Genomic DNA, 9,344 nt, shown 5'->3' on the forward strand with positions numbered 1-9,344 from the left:
TGCTAGATCTCATGATTACTGTCTATAAATGTCTTAATAAGAAAGAGAGAATGGAAAGTTTTGATTACAATGTTAAAAATATTTTTGACCTCGCCTATTTCCACAAATTTTTAGCGATCTTATCTATTTACTGCTGCTATTATTGTAAAAATTTGCCTCGTGCAGTTGATTTCTTATATACATATTTCAGCATTGAGTGTTTTTTTTTATCTCAACCCAGTGTCATGCATTATAAAAGTTTCACATTTACATTGTTTTATGTATTTTCGAAATTGAAGAATGAAAATTAATGTGTCTGGTTGTTTACTGAGGGAGCATGGTAGCTTTTGGATCAGATCTCTTGAATAACTATCGTAGCTTGCCTGGTTTAAATATTATGTGAAGGTTTTCGATCTTTCCAAACGCATGCCCTCGAAGAGCGAGGTGGCACGGAAAGGGACTGGCCTCCCTTAGCTGAATGGATGTAAGAAACACAATTATTATACTGATTTGTGAATGAAAAACTTTGCTGTTTCTACAATTTGGAACTTTATTTTCCTGACTAGTTTTGATACACTGTGTACTGTATCATATTCATAGGACTAGTCCTATGAATATGATACAGTGTATCAAAACTAGTCAGGAAAATAAAGTTCCAAATTGTAGAAACAGCAAAGTTTTTCATTCACAAATCAGTAAGATGGATTTCTACAACGTGAAGGCCTCTACTATTCAGTGCACACTTATTATAGTTTGGGGTGGCCTCTGCTATCAGTTATCCCAAATAGCTATGAATGATTTTCCTAAGCTATGATTGATTGTCATCAGGATATAACGAAAACAGCCTAGAAAGTCGCATAGAGTGTTCTCGTAAATGATTTGATCCATAGAATTCCTCTATTTAAAGTCATAACATTAATTATGCTCAAGAAAATTTCTCAAATTGTCTTTGTTTCCTGTTAATTATTTCGGTACGTAGTTTGGCCACTACCTAGCGCACAAGTAGGAATTGAACTCCCGTAAAAATATCTCCACCTCTACCGAGATGTTACCACTGGGAGAAATATATTTGGAGGTGGATGATAGATTAGGTCACTTGCGTTATTAGGCTAGGGTGGACATAAACTAAATAAGCGTTTCTATAAAATATTAAAGTGAAGGAATATGATACCAGTGAGTAACTGGCTGCATTGATGGGTAAGTATGTACAAAGTGATACCCATAATATTTATTAATTTGTTATTTTTCTAAAAAATAGCGTCTGTTAGTATGGAATGGTAGGTATCGTATTTGGAGGAGGCGACCGACAGCTGAGGTCATTTGCGCCATCGGGGACGGGTAGTTAAGGAAGATTGGAGAGAAACCCGGCGTTGGCATTAGCCTGCTCTTAGCGAAAGGGGGACCACGCCTCAGCGTCTCATCCGACGGATGGAGTGCTGCAATAGAAGTACCTTCCACAAAGAATTCAAGCAGGGATTGTGTAGCCACTGAAAGACATTGGACACTATTAGGATTTGAACCCGGATATATTAGGTGGGAAGTTAACATTCTAGACACATACTAATTTGACCACCTCTCTCATTGTTTGCACAGATTTGGTGTTGATGGAGTTAAAATACCGAAGCCGGTTCGTGGAGACAGTGTGAAAATTACAGGTACTTGGATTTATTCGGGTTCCGGACGATAGAGATAACGGAACTTCCAGTGCCGGATCCACGATAGGGACAAAGGGGGCCTAGCACGTTGCCTACCTGAGTATTTAAAAGCAAAGGAACAACGTGCCTGGGCAGAAGTGCTGAGATTGAAAATATGCGTCACTTTGGGCGAACTGCCTTTGGTTTAAACATGGCTAAAAAGCCAATGTTTAAAATTAAACATTATCTTATCAAACGTTACGATAAGTCCATTCATAATAAGTCACGAACAACAGCTGACAACATGCTATCAGATACCTATAGCATGTTTCAAAATTGTTTAAATTGACGCACCTAAATGACGAGAATCTTCGTTGTCCACCCGGAACGCTTTGGAAAAAAAGACGAGAATTCTCGCCATCCGTGAGCAACGTGCTAGGAGGTAACCTCCAGTAGTTATGCGGGTCCGAAAAAATACCATTTCATCTAGTGTAAATTGGATATCCTGGGGGGGGTGACTGCTAGCCCCCCCTAGCCCATCTCTGGATCCACCTCTGGGAACAACTAATTAGTTTATTACTAGGTCATTATCAGATTATTACAATTATAATTCGCGATCATCTGTTCATTTGGATTTTTTTTCATGCGCGCTTTAGGGCTAAACTGTGCTCCTACCTGCCTATTTTCCGTCCGATATGCATCTGTTATCGCCATTTAGATAACGTCTTCCATCCATTTTCTCTTTACCTGTTAGATCGAACCAAAAATCACAAGATCTCTCCATCACTATCTGCTGTTGGTGCAAATTTTTTAAGCTCAAAATGGGGATGGCATTATGAGCTCCAGTGATCTGACTTCATGTTTCACGCGAGCCCAAAAAACGGGACCCATTCTTTTTCCGTACAAAAGTTTTCTCTCGTGTCCAAAAAAAAAACAAACCCTTTTGCCTCCGGACGCGTACGCGAAGGGACGCGCGGAACTAATAAATCCATGCCTTTCGGCCCTTCTCGGCACGGACGGAGCGAAGAGACAGCAGCTACAACAACAACAACAACAGGCAACCGTGTGAGGCTGGCGATTAAAATTCCACCGGCACTTCGCGCTCATGGATGTATATAAGTCGGGAAAAATTTACGAGCGCCTCCCCGAATACGTCTACTAGGATCACAAACCGCGTTGCTGTTGCTTTTATCCCACGGTATCTTCATGCCGGATGATTAAGTTTGGGGGGAAAGGGGACTTGCTGACTTTTTTTATTCCATGACCCCGAAATGTGATAGCGAGATGAACTGTCATCGCCTCAAGGAGGCGAAACTGTGTGCGGGATTATTTTTTTTTGTTGCCAAGGTCGGGAGAAGGAACTGGGCCAAGGCAGGAAGAGAACTGAAACTAGGCTCGCATTTGACGCTAGGGTGGAAAAGATTGGAGTGGCGCTTTCCGCGATTCTTTTTTTTTATTTCGATTTTTTTCCCGAAAAGTAAAGATCCATGGAGATCGTATGGGGAGTAGGTAAGTCAGTAAGCTTCCACTACTTTTTCTCTCTCTCCGCTAAGGCTCGAGGACCTCTGGGGGAAAAGATAAGGACGACCTCTTCCCGTGCTATTTTTTTGGCAGGCATTAATTCACAGCGGCGTCTTTCGCGATGCTCCCTTAAAAGCACTTTGTCTTCCTTTTCGTCGGAGGGTTCATATATTTTTCCTCGATATTAATTTCGCCTCCCTTCTTCAGCCTGATGGGAAGCCGCAGGTTTTATTTTTCGAGGGATTTTTCGTGCCCGAGCCCTGAGATGGTTTGCCCTCCTCATACCCGATAATTATGTCGACAGTTAAAGTCAACAGTGTCTGCTCCAATTTGGAGTTGACGTTATCTCAGGATGGGCTTAGGACGCTCTTCGATCCATGCCGAAATCTCCCTTAAGTTCCGCGCAAGCACACTAATAAATTAGAAGTGACACACGTAAACCTTATTTTATAGTGACGGACTGCGCGGAGGGAGCTGCGTTGCTGGTCCGATAATTTGCCAATGCTTTTGACCGTAAAGTGCGTAAACCGAGAATACAGTTTTTTAGGAAATTGCAGCCACGAAGTGACTATCAAATGCTTTGAAAATGTAAGTGAATGGCCTCAAAAGCGATAGTTGGATGAAAACGCTGTTTCTTGAAAGTGCAAAAGTGTTCATTTTAACCCATTAATCCCCAGCGTTGCGTTAACGCAACATTATTGAATCCTGAGTCTCACAACAAGTTTCCACATCAGAATAATTTTTTCTTCGATTTACTGACTTCTTTTAAGTAACTCTTGCTCTGATTTCGTCATTTTCACCAACATTTTCATTTATGTAATTGTATTTTTGTGACTGATGGCGTTTGGCATAAAAATCGATGCGCACATACGAGACACACTGGGAAAAATGACATACCCCATCATGTCCGTTAAAAGGCAGAATGGGGCATTTCCTCCAATGGAATACTGATAACTTCCGCCGAAGATGTCGAGTGTGCAAATCAAGAGGAAAAATAAAAGATGTAACCTAAGTTTTAAAAATTACTTTTTTTATTTATTTAACAGTTACTTTCGTTTATTTGCAATATACAGCAAAAAGAAAATATGATACAATGTCTTGTATGAAAATCATTACATGATCCTATCTTTTGTTTTTTACAATTAAATCATAAATACATAAGTGGAAAAATAATCCGAACAAAAATACAATCATGTATACATATTCATATATCAAATGAATAATTACATTTTAAGTCCTCCTGAGCCACTGGCTCGTCAGGAGGTGCTTATGTAAACAAACATATAGAGGGCAAATTAAACTCATCATGACAATTGATCATTAAACTTATAACTAGAAAAATAACTAAGAAATTATTTTACACTAATTATACATATTTTCAAAATTTGTAAGTAAAATATAATGATTTTACATTAGTTTTTTGTATTATTTTTCAAGTAACATTTTCTATTATTTCGTTTTAATTTACCGAGTTTTTCGAGCGTTTGCATATACGCAGCATTATGAAAATCATATATTATATGATGAAAATATTTGTTTTCCAAAAATTCATCTTTAACTAGGCCGAAATAAATTGGAAAATGCGAAGCAACCGAAGTTAAAAGCCCTACATACAGTCTGGGGAATAATGGGTTAAGGGCAATTCCATTTGTGACGGAATAGGGTAGTTTCCTTCATCAAAGAAAACGATAGGCATTGATTGCGATTCGTTGCCCACCATTAGTGTATTCATAATACACAAATTATTTGGTTTTTGAAATACCGGTTTAGACGAATGGCAAGGGTCAAATTTTATCCTCATTTGAAAAAGGCCAGATTGGCGCCCATGCGATCCCACTCCGCATGACGTCACAGGGACCTAGTTTCTACACGAGAGGATAGGAGTTATACATCGTCTGAGGTTACCAATGCATGCATGAGGCACAGAGCTCAGGGAAACATGTCTTAATAATCACCTATTAAAACTGGCTAAGGTCGGAAAGTTTTCTTCGCTTGATAAGGTATTAATAAACCTTTTTTAAGCCATGCGCTACCAGACAGGAAGGTACTCAGCTATCCGCTAGCATCCTGCGTCCTATCAGCGCTCAGAGCCTCGATCAAGGTCACTTCACAAGGAGAGAGGGGGAACCAGAAATGCGGCGCACGGACTTTCCTACTTACGCGTCGCGTTTTTGCGCGCTTGAAATTTTTCACTTTTCATTTAATCGCGAAAAATAGATATCGTCATTTAAAAATCTAAAAGCGCGAAATACGTACTCCAGGAGTAATAATCTTTCGATTTAGGCAATAAAAAAATAATAGGAAACCACCCTATTACCTGTAGAGAAAACTATGCCATAGGACATTTCGATAAAGTTGTAAAATACAAAAAAATGCAAAACTTTTAACTGTACATGATCAAAGAACATTTATAAAGGTTATGTACATATACAGAAACAGAAATAACTATCGAAATACCTTCTAAATATGTCCAAATTTGACATGTGACGGAATTACTGTCAGGTCAACCTCCTAAGTGTAATGATATCAAACATATTCTAATCTCTGTGGAACGAAGTATACAGGTAATTTGAAAACTTTTAATAAGGCTCTGAATAATTTTTCAAATACCGGTTTCATAAAATTCGATCATGTACCTATTGGTTTACCAAGATAAAATATTTCCAGCCTAAATTTTAATTTGAGAGAAAAAGTTGACATTTTCATGGAAATGCCCTTAAATAACTTTCTTGGTAAACATTTAAGGGCCGAAAACTGCTCTCTATGCCTTGATAGTTCTATTTCATGATATCTTAGCTCTTTTTTATTTTTCGCTGTGAATCTTTTACTTTCTGTATTCCTTCCCTACCTCTGAGTAATCATCCAATTTGGAGCCTGATCGCTGTAGGTTATCCGTTTCGTTTTTAGTTTTCAATTACTCAGGTATCGTTTGAAATGTTTCAAGCATACTGGTAGTCCTTTCGTTAGATTGATGTTCGATGCTTTTAGCTATTTTGTTGTTGAATATTATGGCATAGAAACGAATTGCGGTTATTGTGGGCGTTGATAATTACTTTTAAAAGTAGCGGGGTAGGTATGCTTACAAAAATAATATTCTTGCATATGGAGCTGTTGGTAAACTGTGTCCCCATTTGCTCACTCTGAATTCCATTTGGGTGCAGCGAGGGTTATGAATATCTAAGTCCCAAAATTTACATTATACATAATTAAAGTTTAAATCGCTCTAGTTGGAAAGCTAAGAGATTTATATCGCTACGTTATTCCCCTTTTTTATTCCTGGACCCTTACATCTCCCTCTTAAACACGTTATGATTCTATACTTTTTTCCTCTCCGGAGGACTTTATTATGAATACTTATAAGCCGATTAATTATAGTTATTAAGATGTGGTTCACTTACCTTGATTCTTAAGTCGAAGGGAACCTGAAAAGGAATGAAGAAATAAATTAGATTATATGCGAAATGACATCATATTTATATATTATGAGGATGGAAAGTTTCTCTCAGAATAATGAGTAATATTTAACTGTGAGACTTAAAATTAATTCCTTTCAAAACGTCTTTGGTAAGAATTTTTATGCTTAATTTAGTGAATATAATACCAGTCCGAAAATAATTTTTCATACATATTCCGTTGTTTTGAGTTCAATTGGTGTGTGTGCATATATTGTCCTTTACATATGATTTTATTATCTCTGAATCTCACTTATTAGTGAGTTTTTCTCTCCTCTAGATTGAGGGAAATGAGGTTGCTTTTAATTTGAATTTTTGATTTTGTTTTTTTAAGGAAGATGAGAATTGATAGAAGGAATAAATGAGTATTAATGAGATAATAAGCACAAGTATATCGCTATTAGCATTGATGAATGTCATATGGAGTGGTGTACCTACGTTAAGGTGCGCATAAAGGTAGAAAATCGGTAATATTTTATTTATTTTATCATTTAAAAATTAATATAATAGTTATGTCTGTAGCTGTCACTTAGTTAAGATATCAGTATTTGGAAAATATTGTTGTATTGGGGCCTGCAAAGATTTTTTGAAAGTAAAGCTTAACACCAGTAATTACCGAACGGTATTCCTAAAAAATTATCTCAAAATTCATCTTTCCAAACGTGCACACTCTGGTGTTGAACAACGTTATTTAAGTGTTGATTGAATACGAGGACTGTACCACATTTTCCCATTAGAATATAATGCACTAATAGACTAACAAACTATTTTTTTTCTTAATTTCAGGTAATGCTGAGTGCCTCTTATTCAATGCCGTATTTTTTTTTGGTGAGTCAAATTCTCATTCCCAATAGCCATAAAAAGGATCCAAATTATCTTGACTAATTCTCCAAACACTGCTCAATTTAGGTCTGTTAAATACGCTGGCTGTTTTATTTCCTGACCCTTGTGTAAATTCTCTATGTGACTAATGTCACTTATTTAGCTGTAGTTTCCTTGAGCTCACCAATTTTGTACTTGCCTCTCTAATTAGTACAGTTCAGAGGAAATGAACTGAAAAGTAGTTAACACCCTAACATGGGTGAAATCTCTTTTTATGTTGTTGTGGAATGTCGCTAAATTCTCAAAAAATGTAAGATTCATATTACTTGAAGCGAAGTAATTTGAGGTACATATCAAGTGCTTTAACTAATTCTATCATGTTTTATAATCAATTATTCTACCCTAAAAAGTGCCCCATGACTTTTCTTTTTGAATAGAGCGATAAAAATGGTTGTGGTTGGTGTTAAATAAAAAGAAATAGGCAGGATGTTTTGGCCGAAATGCGTTCATGCCTTGGTGACGTTCAAGTTAGCGTTTTATGCCAAAAAGTTTTGTTCCTGCGTTCCAAGTTTTTCACGGGCTACAGATACACTCGTGCGATGCAGTGGCGTAGCAAGGGGGATGTCCAGGGGGTCCGAACCCCTCTTCTTAAAATGAAAGCACTATTACTGTTGTAGAAAACATAACAAAATATTGAAAAACCATGAATTTACAAAATATATCTTTGAAAAATGAAGTTTTTTCTGAATGAACTGCTGCTATCACGCCACGATATATATTGCGTTCTAATACATTTTAACGGAAGCGGGAAGGATGCTTCTATGCACTCTATTAATTGGAAGTCCCTAAAGTAACAATTGTGGTGTCTGGAAATCCGTGTGCATTAATTTTGGAGTGCCCCTCGTATATTCTAAAGCATTGTCAGATGCCAGGCCGATCTGAAAGGTATTAAATAAAATTGATTACTTACTGAGGCACGAAAGTGTCGATTCTGATTTATTTTAAGCGATTTAGGCTTATTAAGGCTTAAAGAGCGTGCTTTACTTGGCGTGTTTATGGATCATTTTGATATGAAGCGATCATTTTGTTTTCCGAGGTTTCAGTTGCATTTTTACTCCTTGAGGACAATATTTCCTAGTGTGTCCTCCATTTAGAACTATACCTGAGGACCCCTCACTGGACATCAGGCGAAATCTATTCGTTGTGTTGGATTAACGGAGCGGTAAATTGAAGAACGAGCCTGAGCTATTAATCTTCCATATTTTACAGCATAACTTCGTGGAATTTCTAATGAATTGTAGAATAAAAGAAATCTGGTATGCTCAATAAATTTGTCCTTATCATATTTTAACTGTATACTTTTATTTTCCTTCTATATCTTCTTCACATTCGTACGTTGTACTTGTAATGATTCGGATGCTTTGATACCGGTCATGATTTCTAACATTCAAGGTTATATAAGATTGTAGGATATTAAATTTTTATGGGTAGGTATAAGTAGGATATTTTACCACCGTGCTATCAAATTCCCATGCCGTTGCCGTGAAAAATTCCATTCCGTCTTTTTATTGAACGATTCTACTTTACCTGATAGATGGAGAAATAAAATGGCAGTAGCGACAGTGTCACTGTCAAATTTTTTCTCTCTCTTGTTATCTATCTATGCTCAACCATCAATAACTCATTTGTCTTGCATGTAGTTACTTATTATTCCAGACTTATTTTTGCGAAGTAAGTTTTTGCTATATATTTTTGTTTTTATTAATTGTTTTAGATGTTGCTGCTTTTTACATCTGATCAGTATTGTAAAATGGTGTTTTTTATTTATTTATTTTTATCCGCACCACCGAAAACAGCACTATTCGGCCTTTACATCGGAGTTTTTAGATTATATATAGCAATCAAACGCACGCAAAAATCCATGTTGGAAATGAAA

This window comes from Ischnura elegans, chromosome 6 (genome assembly GCF_921293095.1).
Source record: "Ischnura elegans chromosome 6, ioIscEleg1.1, whole genome shotgun sequence".
NCBI classification, from domain to species: Eukaryota; Metazoa; Arthropoda; class Insecta; order Odonata; family Coenagrionidae; genus Ischnura; species Ischnura elegans.